Source organism: Orbicella franksi, chromosome 10, assembly GCF_964199315.1.
Source record: "Orbicella franksi chromosome 10, jaOrbFran1.1, whole genome shotgun sequence".
NCBI classification, from domain to species: Eukaryota; Metazoa; Cnidaria; class Anthozoa; order Scleractinia; family Merulinidae; genus Orbicella; species Orbicella franksi.
The window spans coordinates 15,625,247-15,642,081 of record NC_138154.1 but is presented as its reverse complement, the minus strand read 5'-3'; the positions used below and the strand labels follow the sequence as shown (position 1 = coordinate 15,642,081).

Here is a 16,835-nt window from a genome sequence, read left to right as displayed (position 1 = left end):
AATAGAAAAATTGTCCCATATCATAGGTGCGCGCGGATCCCAAGACTTACGGTCTCCGTCCCCGATTATGGCTCCTGACATGACTCAGTATTACCTTTACTTTTTTGGATCGTCAAAGTTGTATGGAATATAAATCAGTTCTTTTTTCAATAAATGGTATATAGTTTACTCAACGTATTATCCTTCGTTCAGTTAACTCTAGAAAAGCGTTGCGTTCTTGACAAAACGTATGTTTTTGCTATTGCACAGAAACCAATATTGCCACCCTTATTGCACATACAGACATAGTTAAGGTAGATCTGAGTTCCGGGACGTTTTCGTGCCTAGGGACGGGGAATAAGCCGCTAAGTAATGTCTCATCCTACCCGGGGAATGCCCGGGGTAGGATAGTAACAGGTGGAATTGAACCTCGCATCGGCTCTTGGTGGATGTTTGAGGGCGCAGTGATGTGGAAAGAAAAAACACTGAAATACAGAGCAAAGGATTTCCTTCCCAAAAGAGAAGTTAAAGAAAAGTGTAAGAGATATGATTAACTTACTAAATCTTGTCCATTACATCGTCGAAGCCAAGACAATTTTTTCACATTAAAAAACACTATCTGTCTAAAACACTGATTCCAAGAGTTGTGTTTCCTGTCCGCCCAGGATTCGCTCTTGGCGGATGTCCGAGTTCTCTTACAAAGTAAAATAAGCACCAGTAAAATTTCCGACGACTATCAAAACTTAAACGAGCGCTAGAACCACATTCGATGAGTGGTTCCTGTTCAAGCCACAGAAGGAAATCATGCGATTACATGTTACTTGATTCTATTTTTCAAAACTTGAAACAAGGTTCTACGCTTCATTTAAATGGCTTCCTTTGTACCTGATTTAGTTTTTCAAAGCGTGTTAGTAGGTTTAGAACCTAATCGCTCGTGGCAATTCCTCGGAAAACCCCACTAACGCTTATTTTTATTTGCACTAAAACCAAACTTTTCCACCACGTGGTTCACTACAAGCGTCAGTAATTTACGACAACACTTAAATTTAACTACTTAATAACCGAGAGTGAGATCGTTACGGGAAATTTTCAAACTGAGCCGTAGCCGTGTTGACCGAGCGATAGCGAGGTCAATACGGTAGGCTGAGGTTTCACATTTTCCCGTAACGACCCAACGGTCGAGGTTATTAAGTTGTTTATTATATGGCTCATGAATTAAAGAAAAGAAAAAAGAAAATTATTCGAACGGATGTCGTCAATTTACATCCGGCGATGCGCGTGTTTACCGATTCATTCATCGTCTCAAACCCAGGGTAAAACTATACAGTAAGTGAACTTCACCACTGTATTACGTCTCCCGTTAAAAGCACACATTTCTTTACGGGAAAAATGATTGTCCCAGCCTCAAAAAGGTATTTTAGTATCGTGGTGCCACAACTTGGTGGGGGAGTTTTTCCGACTTTTGTGACGAAACGTCAACGTCTATAGAAAAGACAGAAAGCGCTTCAAAATAGTGCAAACAAATGGTCTTTCGGTGAAAGAAAATACTAATGCTTCAGAATGCACTGCTCAGAATAACTCGATCTTCATATTCGCTTTCGACATATCTTCGCCTTCTTCATTCTGGGATTTATAGATGAACTTTTCAAGCCTTTTGAACGTCTAAAACTTCCTGCAGTTATCAGAAACACTGCTACCGACCGAAACCGCCCGATTGTGTACATCTGATGATCCTGGAAACTGATTTACACTTGCTTGTGTTAAAACGAGGGAATCTATTTGATGAGAACTGTGACGGAGTTCAATATTTCGGTAATTGTTGTGACTAAGATGATAACTTATAAGTTTCTTCGTGGTGCATGTTCTGCTCAGGATGCATGGCAGATCTGCCGATGGTGTTTTTCCCTTAGCGATTTCGGCAAACTTTGATTGTTTTTCACTAGTGCCCGCCAAGGTTACCGACTGGTAAGTCAAAAACGACTTCTATATAAATTTTATAAAGGAAAAATCTACACTTTTAGCTCATCGGAATTAAATTTACTTTCTCTCACTGTTTTTAATCGGCTTTCATCGTTTCAATGCGGTTGAATTTTCCGAGCTACGCTCTTCCTAATTTGCATAATCCGTAATCGGCCCGTGGGCATTACGGCTACATAATGACCACTCAGATCTCGCTCTTAGCCAATCAGAGCGTGCGTTATATCGGCCACAAGCCAAACCCATATAATAATAAATATTAATACACTTTATAACTTTAAATAAAGCTTGCGCAAGAAGCAGCTGCCAGAAAATAAATGTATTTCTATTGTGGTGTCCGTCATGAAATGTCGTTTCGGGATGAATATAAAACCGATAAATGACTTTAACTCTAACTCCCTTAAATGCCATGGAGAATGAAAAATTGCCGAGAAATGCGCAATAGAGTCTCAGAAGACAAGTGCTAAGTGCTAAGCAGTGTACCAGCAAAACAAACAGGTTTACAGCAGAGCCACGACAAAGTACGCATTGAAACTAAAATAGATATTGCATCCCTATATTGCACGAAAAATTAACGCTTTCATCAGAAAAACTAACTTGGACTGATTTATAGCACTTTTTATCGGAAAAACGTTGCCCTCGTCTTTTAATTTTTAAACTTAACGCTTGTTCGGCAAAACAAGGAAACAAAACATATTGCAATTGCCAAATCAATATCTCGGCAACATCCAGTATTACGGTAAACAGTTGAGACGAATGCTAACAAAAATCACAAAACTTACATGGTAACCTGAATACAACTCCGTGATCTTGGTCTGACGCACAGCTTCGCTCAAATCATTCACTTGTTGCTTTGTCATCTTAACATCATTAAGGACCAGCACAGCCAGGTGAGGAACACAGCTGAGATGTCGAGTGACATCACTTACTCCTTCACCAAGAGGGTTATATGACAAGTTGAGGCACGACAAGTTAGAAGCCTGTTACAGAGATCTGCCGATGACAGTAGCAGGCTTGGTTGTCAAATTGATATTGATGAGTGCTAACATATCAAGTGTGTTTGTAAAGTTAATAGGTGAGACCAGGGTGTCCACCAACACAGGATCAGTGAAAGGTGCTGACCCTGTAATGTATATACGTCGTGGAGATGTCACAAAAGATAGGACGTCAATAAGCGTCTCCATCTCTTGCCTTCCTTTAACAAAGACACGAATTTTCCAGACACTGGAGAGACAATGTTGAGTAGCCTGAGTATCAGCAGTGCTGTTCTCAGTTAAACGGAAAGCGCTACTGTCGTCTTTTTCATTTGATTGGTCATCAACTGGCTTCTTCCTCTGAGATGACTCTGGCGATGACATGAGCTCCCTAAGCATTTCAGTGGGAATTGTGGAAGGAGATGACCGAATTTGAGCAATATAAAGGTATGTCTTCCCTTCTTCTTTCTTCAGAAAAATATCATCTACGTTTGGTAATGAATACTTCTTTAGGATATCCGAAGCTTTCTTTTCGCCCGAACAGCTGACAATAACTGCACTGAGGTCTTCTAGTACGCTGATTAGGTCTCGACGGCTTTGCTCTGTATGTCGGACGCCAGAGAAGAAGCTAAACTCTGGCGCCGCAGCAGACCTCAACATGTGCTCATTGGCAACGCTATGCAACTGGTCAGAATTAATAAATAAAACACCACCAACGTCAGCCAAAAATGTAGGACAGAGATCACGCCTCTTGTCGGATGCGCATGAGAAAAAGCTTTGTGAGATAAGGTTTAGAAACTGTTGTTGATTGTTAGACAAGTATTCGATACAAGGTGTCTCGATGAAGTTGTACTCTATCAGGCCTTCCTTCTTTCCTACGATCCCCAGATGACTTAGAATGGCGCATGCCGCATCCGTTGACAGCTCACAGGCAAATCTAAGGACTTCAATCATCTTGACAATCTTTTCAAATGAGTCGACTTCGGACAGACAAGTTATACTTTCTTTTAACAACTCCTCCTTGAGATAGGAAGCAGCAAGGTACTCCTGTACTGATTTATGAATGAAATGAACATGTTGCTCGCGTTTCAAAACTGTTGCAGCATTGAGGACATGAACCAACCCGACTTTGATTACTTTCTCACTCAAAATGCTGTCAGGCAGTTTGCTAAAAGGAAAAGAAAAAGCATTTTGCAAAAGTGCGTCAAAGGCAAGCTTGCCTAGTCCACAAAGCTCTACACTGTAGGCGTCTATACGTTCCTCTTGCTTTGCTTTAGCATCTTTTGCGATAGTGTGGATGATCAAAGTTTCAATGAAATTTTGGCAAATGTGAGCCCGTGATTTTGGCAGTTCCTTAAAGTGGTTTTCCTTCCAGACTGTACAGAGCATCAACAAAAGAAGTGGGATTTCAGCCAAGTCTCTCAAATCTCTTTTGTGTAAGTAGGTTACAAACTCTTCAACTCTTTCTCCATCTCCAAGGAACTTGCTCACAAACGCTCTGACTTGATCGTCCCTTTTGAAACCGTTTATTTCAAATTGAACGCGGCTGTAGTATCTTAACTCGTCAGCTCTCTCTTTTCGGGTTGTAATAATAACGTGGATATCACCCAGTTGCGTGCCCTCCCAAATGTCACGGACAGGTGATTGTTCTCCAGAACAGAAGTACTCATCATAGCCATCCAAAATGGATAACACCTTTTCTTGATTACGAAGTATGTATTCATAGACATCATCAACCACTTCATCATCAGCCAGCAGTTTGGAAGCCCTTAGAAAATCACGGATACTTTTCAACTCACACACATCTCGCAACTTAATCAGCAGCACAACATCAAATTTCTTTAGGATTTCTTTTCTTTGCTGCGACCAGTCGAAAGCAGTCTTTTTGGAAAATGTGGTTTTTCCAATGCCTGGCCGTCCATACACCAGAAGTCGCTTTGGATTAGGATGATGCTTGTCGCCCTTGAATATGTCGCTGTAGTCTTCAAGTTCTTCTTGTGTCACTCCACTGGGTTTCCTGTCATCCCTGACCCAGGATAACGTTGTGTAGAGATCATCAATATGAATGGCAGAGCTTTCGTCCCACGGGATGATTTTCACCTTGCTCATGGTGTCATATATGGACTGCAGCTTTTGTTGGCACTTTTCAAAGTTGAAGGGTTCTGTGAGAACGAGAAACGAATACGGCAGTTAAATCACAGGGAGTATAAATATTCGCTCGAATCTCTATATTTCGCAGCTTCCACGAAACCAAGCAAAAATAAGCCGAAGTCGAAAGATTTTTTTACAACTTAGAACATTTGCTTTTGAATAGTTTAAGGACAGTCGGAGAATTTTAGCGTCGTTTCCAAAGTTTTTTTTCCATATTTTTTCTCAAATAACTTTTCGCAACATGATCGTTCTGTTACCCTAATCCCAAACGCTTCATCCAGCGCGCTCTCGCTCTCTCCTCCCTCTCCAATACGTTTTTTGACACGACAAATCTTCACAAACCCCTCCCCCGGTTCGCAGTTTTTCTTGCGCGTCCTAAGTCGCTTAATCTCCACACAGAAAGTTTTAACGAGATTTCGCGATAACAATTGAGAGCAGGGGAAGGATTTTGAAAATATTTGTCATGTCAAAAAACATGTGCGGGAGATGGAGGGGAGCTCAAGTGCGCGATCGTGTAGCTACGGGTAGTTTGTATGGTTAGCAGACAGATTTAGTAAAGGTTATGCTGCTTCAAGCGAGGAACCAAAGCACACGGATAAGGGGTTGCTAAGGACACTATATCGCGCTTGTGTACATACTGTAATGGTCCCCAACCGCACCTTAGAAGGAAAAATGGCAAAAACTCCGAGTAAAAACGGGATGACTGAAGTTTTGTTCCTGTGGATCAGAGGCGTGATCACTTCCAATGGCATCTCAACCATGGGATTGTTACGGGTTACTAAGGTATATGATATTAAAGGTTTTATAAATAACCCGAATTTTTCAAAACATGTCACAAGAGGGCTAACATTCAAGAACAGAACTGAAGGCAAATTTATAAAGAGGCATAAAACAAGGGTAAAAGAGCTGTCAGAGTTGTTGTTGAAGTCTGCAGGTAGTTTGCATGGTTAGCAGGCAGATGAAGGAAAGGTTATGCTTCTTTAAGGGAAGACACCAAAGCGCACGGATGATAGTCGCTGCTGAGGACACTACTAGTTTTTTACTAATGGTTTAAAACGGGTCAGTTTTGTGCTTGGATTATGACCGAAAAAAGAATCGTACATGTATTGTGGGTATCCTTGTTTAGGTTTGCCTTGTCAGACATTTTCCCAGTTCATTATATAATCATCCAAAACGTCTTCTGACGTGTATGGTAGCCTATGGGTGCCCGGGCAATTTTTGCATAATTTCTACATTTTTTGTTGTTTTTCTCAATTGATTTTCTCATTCTGAAAGTAGATATTTTCCTCTCTTTTATTTTTGAAACATATCACCGTAAATCCTCGAATTAGCGCCCGGGGCGTTTATTTCAAATTTAGAAGAAGACCGGGGACGCCTATTCGAGGGGCGGGGGGCTTATTTAATTTTTCCCAAATCGTGGCCTGACATGATCATTTTTTTGATACATCATCTGCGTGTAAACAACAACAAAAGCTGTTTATTGACATAAAAAGCTTAAGTGTAAATCGCGGCACCGTTAGTACTTAACGTGTTCAACGTGTTCAATTAACGTGTTCACAAACTGAAACAATGGACCAATACTACATGACAAAAACTATACATCCTTTGTTGTCTTATTATTCGTCCACAAAATGGGGGGAGGGGAGGGGGCGCTTATTTTAAATTTCGGCTGATAGGAGGGGTGCTTATTCGAAGGGGGCGCTTATTCGAGGGGAGGGGGGGGGGGCGCACTAATTCGAGGATTTACGGTATTTCAATTTAACCTAAAATAAAAGTACATGGTATAACAAGAACAAACAAAAAGCAGACAAACAGATAAACAAACAAGAATATAACGTTTGGCCTTGGAGTGCCATAGTCCACAATACATTTCAAGAGCGCACCAGCAATTAAGAATACCATTCTGTACACAAGGGCCATGGCACTCCTAAGCCACAAGCTTTGTTTTTGCTATACCGACGGCAAAACTACCCCTGTGCTTTTTTTAGGCTAAATGGAAAAAAATATACAAAAATGTAATATAATATAACTCTTTTGACATTAAAGACGAATAACAACGGAAAAACAACAACAGATAATTAAGAAATTCCCCAGAATACAATCATGATGCCAAAGCTGATGGCGTCTCAAGTGACACAAAATCCATTCTCCCTCAAAGCCAGTTTGATTGGTTAGGAGTCAGTGGGTTAATGAGCCTCAGCAACTTTTAAACCAACTGTTTGATTGGTTAACTTTTTTCTGTTGACTTTTGAGATATGGAATGTAACAAAATGAATATTTCAAAGCCTGCTTCCAAAGGTGCAAGGGGCAGTTTCGTGTTTAAAGAGCTTATAAGTTTTTAGCTGATACCAAGGAGTGAAAACATGGAGAATTTCAGCCTGGTTAGAGAGGGGGGTGGGGGGAAGATGAGATTTCAGCCTGGCTTCTGAAACAAATCCTCTTGAAATGGAGTTAACGACAACAACAGTTCCATGGAGAAAGTGTTAGTCAGGACTGAAAATTCCAGTTGACTTTCATCACAAAGCTGAAATTAAATTCCATCATGAAGAACAGCATCACAGCATGGTAGTGGGCTTCAGCACGCCATACAACTACAATTATCGCTAACAACAATACCTGCAAACCTGGGTTGTTTAGCATCTGGATGGTTACTTGAACCTGGCAACTCTATCTTCCCAGCTGGTATGTCTGCAAGGAAAACACATTGTCAAATTTGACTGTGCTGGTAAAAATGATACACAACAGTGTAGTGGTTCTTTGGACAATAGATAGCTACAGAAAAACAGTAGATATCGTATCAGGGAAATAATTCTTTAAGGTCGTAATACTAGCAATAATGATAAATATTGCATAAAACGTACAACAGTTTTTAAAGACATGTTTCGGCATGCTTATGCCATCTTCAGTTTAATAGAGTGACTAATGATACGTGACACAAGTTATATACTACAAAATATGAATAAATTATTTACAATATGCATTACAAAACAGTGGAAACGGAAATTACAGAGTTAAAAAGGTGTTGAAGTGATGTAACTGTTTGTTAAGGTCAGGTTTGTTCTTACTAATATAAAAGGCTTCTTTAAGTTTAAGATCAATAGAGCTATTCGCTGAGTCTAAGATGCGAAAACAAGAAGGTGTGTACATGCCCCTGCATGAAGAAAATTGAGAAAGATGTTTAAAAATATGCGAGTTTTTATCGCTTACTGTATGTTCTTTAATCCTGGTAGAAAAATGGCGACTGGTTTCACCAATATAACAGGAATTACATCCCGCACAAGTAAATTGATAAACTACCATGGATTTTAGAGCATCAGGAGTACGATCTTTAAAACTGAACATATTCTTGATTTTGAAAGAAGTAAAAACTAATTTGATATTAAGATCCGTTTCACAAAAACGTTTAAGTAATTGCCGTAGTTTGAGTTCCGTTATTCTAGAGTACTGGCCGATAAAAGGAAGCTTAAAATAGCGTTTATTGTTTTCATCATTAACGTTGCGGCTTTTTTTGATCAGAAGGCTTGTTAAGATACCGCTTGAAGGTTTTTTCAATGATGTGTGAAGGAAACGAGTTACGTTTTAGAGTGTCCGAAAGCTTGATCAAATCGTTTTCAAAACCGGAAGAAGTGTTGTTGATTTTATAAGTTCGGTCAATGAGAGTACGGACAAGGCCAATTTTATAGCGAAACGGAGTGAAACTAAAAAAATTTGTTAAGAGACCAGTGTAGGTTTTTTTATGAAAAACTGAAAAAACGCAGTCATGCGAAGAGTTGTCAATCAGAACATCCAAAAAGGAAAGTTTACCGTCGTTCTGTTTCTCGAAAGTAAATTTGATGTTGGGATGTTGAGAATTGATGAATTCAAAGAAAGACATGGCATCCCGCTCATTTTTAAAGACGCAAAAAGTATCGTCAACATAACGCCTATAGAGTAAGATGTCGGCCTTGTTAAAATTATTTAGCCATGTTTCTTCGTGAAATCCAAGAAAAAGATTAGAAAGAAATAATTCTTATTATTATACGGCTTTGGCTTGTGGCCGAGATCTGAGCGGTCATTATGCAGCCGTAATGCCCACGGGCCGATTACGGATTATGCAAATTAGGAAGAGCCCGACTCGGAAAATTCAAGCGGATTGAAACGATGAAAGCCGATTAAAAACAGTAAGAGAGGTAAATTTAATTCCGAGTAGCTAAAAGTTTAGGGATTTTTCCTTACTAAAATTTATATAGAAGTCGTTTTTGACTTACCGGTAACCTTGGCGAGCACTAGTGAAAAGCAATCAAAGTTTGCCGAGTGTTGAGTAAAGCTAAAATCGCTAAGTGAAAAACACCATCGGCAGATGTGTCACGTATCCTGAGCAGAAAGCCACGAAGAAACTTATAAGTTATCATCTTAGTCACAATAATTACCGAAATATTGAACTCCGTTTCAGTTCTCATCAAATAGATTCCCTCGCTTCAACACAGGAGAGTGAAAATCAGCTTCCAGGATCATCAGATGTAAACAATCGGGCGGTTTCTGTCGGTAGCAGTATTTCTGATACCTGCAGGAAGTTTTAGACACTCACAAGGCTTGAAAAGTTCATTCATAAGTCCCAGAATGAAGAAGGCCAAGATATGTTGTCGAAACCGGATGCGAAGATCGAGTTATTCTGAGCAGTGCATTCTGAAGCATTAGTATTTTCTTTCACCGAAAGACCGTTGGTTTGGACCATTTTGAAGCACTTTCTGTCTTTTCTATATGCGTTGACGTTTCGCCACAAAAGTTGGAAAAACTCCCTCATCAAGTTGTGGCTCCACGATACTAAAATACCTTTTTGAGGGCTGTGACAATCATTTTTCCCGTAAAGAATTACAGTAGTGAAGTTCACTGACTGTGTAGTTTTGCCCTGGGTTTGAGACGATGAATGAATCGGTAAACGCGCGCATCGCCGGATGTAAATTGACGACTTCCGCTCGAATAATTTTTTTTTTCTTCAATTCGTGAGCCATATAATAAACAACTTAATAACCTCGACCGTTCGGTCGTTACGGGAAAATCTCAAACCTCGGCCTACCGTATTGACCTCGCTGTCGCTCGGTCAATACGGCAAGACCTCAGTTTGAGATTTTCCCGTAACGACTTCACTCTCGGTTATTAAGTAGTTATTGGTGAATTTCTCTTTTTGGGAAAGTTTATTTAATTAATTTAATTAAACAAACACAATAGAATATGATTTTTTATTAATCAAATATTTAACTTACAAGAGAGCTGTTTTTTGTGGCAATATTGTCCCCTAATACAACGAATGTGAAACAATTACAGAATTTTGTCTCCATATGTTTGTTTGTTTAGCTCAATAGAAGCTGGACCTAATTTATAATATTTTAGGGCTTGAAAATGCAGGTCATGGCCATTCGCAAAGTCTATTTTAGTTTTTTTTTTTTTTTCACTTACGGTAATAAAATGTATGTTTAATATCTACCCCTTGCCACTCGGTCTACATGTAAAAAAGGTTAAAAGACTAACCTACAAGATGTAGGTGAGCAAAGTTCCTTCATGTTTTTGCATTGGATAAGTATCTAAAGTCGCACACGCTTTTAACTGGTTTCGGATCTTCCGTTAACATAGAAATTTATTCCACCCAATGATCGAAACACGGTAACTGTAGATAACAAAATTACAAACACGGGAATGAACATAAAATAACTAACAACGACCGAATATCAAGAATGCAGAAAAGCGGCAAAGCGAAATAAACGAAGAAACTTACAAGACGAACCGAAAACCAGAGACGCTCACAGAACCCAATGACGCTACTAACTGAAATAAATTACACGCGAACCGAACTTATAGAGTATGCAAATGAACATGACATATACAAAAAGGGCACAAAACAAAAGAAACTAATTACGCGAAACTTAGCACCAAACGCGAAGCTAGAAGCACGGACAAATGTCACAAATTCTGGCAACTACAGTACCTAAAACTGACATTAAATTTTGTCCCTAAGCCTCTAGAGTGTATAGCAATCCTGTGTGAGCTTGTTTGGATTTTCACAATTTCACAGGGGGTGCTCCTACAGTGTAGAACTCCTAGAGGAAATAACGTTACCTTTAGGACCCCTCCTTAGCTAAATCGGTACCTATGGGGATGATTTCATAGCAGTAACCAAAACACCTTGATTTGCATCATTTAGGGTTTTCTCACAATGACACTTCTTTTCATCTTGATACGTTTGCAGAATACGTTTTTACTTAAATATATGATTTAAAGAATGAAATATGTTCCTTAATTCAGGGCTGTCACTTATTTTTCAAGTAGGCGGGGAAATGAAAAAAGTAGCTGGGGTTGGGGTCTGCCTACTTCACAAATTACTGACTGCCCTGGTTCAAGACGTTGTACTGTAAGAAAATGAGTCATGTAGTTTCCTTACAACAAAATTCTTTGGCCAAGTTATTCAGCCCAACTCTACTATGACACAAGGCCTCGAAGAGTTCACGATAAGGTGCAGCTGAAGTTGTTGTATTTCTCCAGCGAAGTAACATCTGAAATGGTTTATCTTCTGCATTAGCAGCTATTCCTTCCAATACATCGTGAGGAATGCCAAGGCGAATTCCAAGTCTATTCCACACTGCACAAATTTGTAATGCCAAATCATCTAGTTCAAGGTCACTAGGTGTGCCTTTTTTAAAAGCATCTATACCTGAAAGAGGAGAAGCTTGCAGTTAACCAATGATGGAATTTTAAAACATAATAATCCAAGTGATAAAAACATCATCTACAGAGATCACCATTTGGCTGAAAAACAAGGAAAAGATATTTCTTCACACATTTCCTTAAAGGTCGCCTTTACATATAAAAAAGCAAACACATTTTATAAACTTAAGATCTAGAAACTATGTGGTAAATGGTAGTTAGGCAACATTAAAACGACTTCTAGATGTTTTTAATAAACCAAATCCTCACAACAGCACTTTTAGTGTCCCTGACAGCCCTTCTCTGGTTTAGACAAAATACAGTCTATGGACCTGTTCACATGGAAGTGGGGGATCTCAGGCAGGTGAGGTCCCCCGCCTTGGTGGGGTAACCAGTCTATCCATACAATCTCCCTTTTTTTCTTGATCACGTTCATATGTTAGGTGGGCTACCCCACCAAGGCGGGTTTCCCGATCAGCCCATCTGGGTAACCCGCTTTGGTGTGGTGAGTTTTCTCCATGTGAAAGCTGCGGAGTGGGGTAACCCACCTAACCGGGGGTAATCAAATCACTGCGCCAAAGCCCACCAAAATACACGGCAGGACAACATAGATGCCAACTGCTATGAGCGGGGCCAGTTATTTCAAACATTTCACCTTCAAAACTGCCAAAACGCTGATGAAATTGACAGTGCTGGTGACAATTTAAGCGCGGAATTGGATAGTCAGGCTGGTTAGTGGAATCACACTGACGTTTTGGCTACAACAACGACATTGGAGCGAAAAGCAGCTTCATCAGAACAGACTAAGAGAACAAATGCTAGTTCTTTGTTTATGTGCCTGCTTAGCGACCATGTGATTGCATTTTGGACCTCACCCCGTGTCTCCGGGGTTGCATGTGAAGACAAGTATCTCTTTACCACAGGTACATGTAGGTGAGGTACCTCACCTCCATGGGGTCCCCTGCTTCCATGTGAACAGGCCCTAAATAGCCCTTTCTCACAACCAGAAACTAATCACTTGTTGAATAGGCTATAATTGCCACTTAACCATTTCAAACATAACATGCAGGGGTAACCACCTGTTTTTAAAAGTTAAATAAGTATAATGTTGATTTCATTTATCTTTTTTCTTAAACCTTTTTGGTGCCCATAACATTTTTTCTTGTCACCTCCACAGTAAGTCAAGCAATTACATCTCCTGCACTTGTTTAGCATGACTTTTGTACATGTTTACAGTTGGAAGCCATCAACAGTAAGTGGTTAGCGATACCCTGCTATTCTGGCATTCCTGGTTTCAGTGCAGGTTCATTGAACTTGATTTGGTCACTGATCACAGTAAGAATTTAATTTTATTTCCAGCTTAATCGCGCACATGATAGCCTAGTTGATTGTGTCAGTTTCAACCCTAGCAAACAAGTGACATGTAATGATACCTTGTATGATGTGCACAACAGGTGCGCACTAACAATAGTAAGCACCGTCCTTCATTATAGTAATAATTATCTAGTATTAATAAAAGTAATCAAGATGTTCAGCGGACTGTTTTGCACTGGATTCAAGATGCAATCTATAGTTCAACAAAATACCTAATAAATACCTTGGGTCTTGGATTGGGATTCTTGGTTTGAACTGCTGTCCCTGTTACTTTCAGCTGCTGACATTGTAACAAACTGGAGCACTTAGAGATTTCCCTACAAACAAAGTACATACAAACAAAACTCATTGACTACAGAGACAAAAGTTAATAAGTAGCCAAGCCACTTAAAGATTTAATTACATGTATTCCCTTGGAGCGAATAACAACAATCAGTTTAATATGTCACTAGGGTCATACAAGTAACTGTAAACAAATACTAATGGCTTCTCTACAGTTTAATTAACATCATCCTCTTGATGATAGCCATGACTGGACTACAAAAAAAATCATGACAAGAAGGGAAAAGGTCCAGCTTCAAAATGTGAGCAAAAAGTGGAGTCTTACTAAAGCGTGCAGTGTGTGCCATTGGAAATCTGCTGATTTACTTGCATCTCTCATTGTTGTCTAGTTACTGATAAAATACAATCACATGCAGCTGATATGCATAAATATTCTCCAAATGAAAGTTATTAATCATGAATTTTTTTGGCTTTAGAATGTCTGCTAATTAATTAATGACTAATTTGCTCTCATTTTCTATGAGTGATCAGTCAACGACACACAGCCAAGTTCATTATTTTCCTTTAGAAACCAGTCTACATGTAGGTACAGAGATTCTTAAAAAGCCATGAATAAATATGTTTCATAAAACATAACCAATTATTGATGCAATTTTTCAAATAACTCAAAGCAGCTTGCAATGTAAAATAGTTGCTCTAACTTGTTCAAGTAATAGAAAATTCATGTCGCCCAAAGAAAATACAGTGTATGTGTGCTGATTGGTTTCAAATCATGTTTCTACCTAAACAAGAGTGTTTCTTTCAAGGAACAATCAGCTGATAGTTGCCTGGTGGAAATATGTCTTGATGTTCTTAAAACAAATATTTGCCTGAGATGCAAAGCTTTAAGGGCAAATGTGCTAGTTTTAAGAACATTGAATTGCGAAGGGCAACTATCAGACCAATAGTTTCAACTGAAGACAATTATTATTAACACTCTATTTTCTTTATTGTTCACCACTTAACTTTTCTAGTTGAAAGCTGTAAAAGCCAAATGTAAATTTGAAAAAAAACAGACCAAAAAAACAGTTGTTTGTTTTTCTATAAGCCCACTTCTTTACAGAAAATTTTCATGGACGAGTACTATCCATAAGGATATTTTCCTCAGACAGGCACTGTGGGCTGACAGTTCCTCTCCGCAGATCAACACTATTGCATCACATGATAAATTTAACCCAATAAGAATCAAAGAAAATTTAGGGAGCTAGGGAGGTGTGGTGGCCTCATGGTTAGTGTGCTCATCTCCAGATCAAGCAGTCTGGGTCCAAGCCCTGGCCAGGGACATTGTGTTGTGCTCTTGGGCAAGACACTTTACTCTCACAGTGCCTCTCTCCACCCAGGTGTATAAATGGCTACCAGCGAACTTAATGCTGGGGGTAACTCTGCGATGGACTATCATCCCATCCAGGGGGGAGTAGAAATACTCCTAGTTGCTTCATGCTATGGAAACTGGGATAAGCTCTGGCCTGATGGGCCACTTGGCTCGTATGCAGACTTTACCCAAAATTTAGTGGTGAACAAGAAAACTACATAAAGATTGTTTTCACTGTCACGCAATAAAAAAATAAATCGAAAACCATCCTAGGGAAAAAGCTAGGAAATTGCTATGTTATAGAAGACAACTAAATAATAAGGAACTTCTCCAAGTTTTAGGCCTGTGCGTTTTCCCAAACTTCAGATATTTGTTGAAATGTTTCGCAGAAGTTTACAGAGCCCAGTATGAAAACACCATGTTGGTTCACATCCGTGGTACCCCAATATGGTGGCCAGAAAATAGAGTAAGCATCTGGAACTTAATTTGGCTATCTAAGCGACTGATTATCAGTACCGAACAAAAAAGCATTTAAGTAAGGACTTTTCTTAATGCTCTAACTTCTAAAAAGGCTCAAAATCATGAGATAAGTATATATTTTTCAACAAACTCAATCGTAGCCTTGTGTCACGCACCTCCATAATCCAGAAATTCAAATTGCTCTGGTTTCCAAACAAAGCATGCTATTGAGCTGTAAAATTGTAAACAGATATATATATACTACCTGTTATGCCTGATGGCAATAAAAACTTTAGTGGCTCTTTAGTTTTGGATTTTAGAAAATGATCTATAGACAGAAACACGGAACTAGCACAAGATGTTGACATAATGACGGCACGAGCAAAGAGAATTAAAGTAAACATTCATTGTAGGAAACATGAGCCACAGACGAGTGTTTTATCACAGTGTAATACATGGCTTAGGCTTCTTCATTTGCTTTATGATATAGATTTTACATGCGCAAAACAATTAAACACGCTTTTTCAATGTTTTATACTCTGATAAAGCATGGAATTTTGACCAATCAGAGCACGCGCAGGGTCCTATCTGTATTAGAAAAAAGAAAAAGAAAACAATAAATTATTACGTGTTCTCAGTGTTTCTATCGAGTTACAGAAACACTTTAATGTCTTGTGAAAGTTTGGAAGAACTGTGGTTCAAACAATCGCCTGTTGGCTCGTGTTCCCACAGCATTTCTTGTTTTCCCAAACTTCCACTCATGTTTCTATATTGAATAACTGGATAGAAACACATTACAAAATTGGTTTCAACTGTTCCTTAAAGCGCACCTAATCCCCAAATTTTTTTTTCGCTAAAACGAACCTAGACTTTATTTGAAGCATTTGGGCGAAGAAATTTTTGAATTTGGCTGAATCCTCGATTTTCTATGCCCTTTCAAAGTCGTGCTTGAAGTGTTTCACGACCGCGTTTTAGGGAGTCTGGGGCGGCGGTACCTGATGACCTCTACCCAGGAACCAAACACAATAGCGCCTCAGTCAACTCTCTGTATTTGCTCGAAAAAATGGAACGCAAAACTAATCGTTCCGATGTATTTTGGGACTCAAACGTCCAAGTTTTGTCTCAGAATCATTTCTTTTTCGTCACTGGAGTCAGAGGTAAGTTTCGATTCAGAAGACTCCGAAATAAACTTCGATCGAGCACGTTGGACAACTGTGAACTCACTGCTTAGAGCTTTGAGAGCAATTTACAATATTTCAAGCGACGAGGGGGAAGACTTCTTTGCGGACGAGCTGCTTGTATATTAGGAATGGAAAGCTAGATACGAACTGGAGGAGCAGACAAACGAAAAGCAGGAAAGAAAACTCAAGGACTGCTTTGGATGGTAATTTCGTCAACTAAACATAAGATTCACACGCGTGTTTATAGCCCGTTTACATTTGTCCTTAGCGAGAATGTATTTTGTCAAGGTGTGATTGTTCTGTTAAATCCAGTTTGTGTTTTACTTTCAGTTGAATGCTTCATGTTTATAAGAGCGACGTACGAGTTGCAGTTTTCGAGACTTGATGACCTCCAAAACATTGGCTTCGATCGAGTGAAAATCGTATTGT

The 16,835-nt window shown here is 39.3% G+C and overlaps 1 pseudogene across 1 annotated transcript in view; it reads right to left on the bottom strand.

Annotated features, from left to right (window-relative positions):
• Positions 1-16,835, bottom strand: part of LOC145500340 (uncharacterized) — a 140,979-nt pseudogene that overhangs the window by 10,544 nt on the left and 113,600 nt on the right. Inside the window, exon 5 of the transcript XR_014051049.1 lies at positions 2,739-5,092. The product of XR_014051049.1 is annotated as an uncharacterized LOC145500340 (transcript). The remainder of the gene's footprint in view (positions 1-2,738; positions 5,093-16,835) is intronic.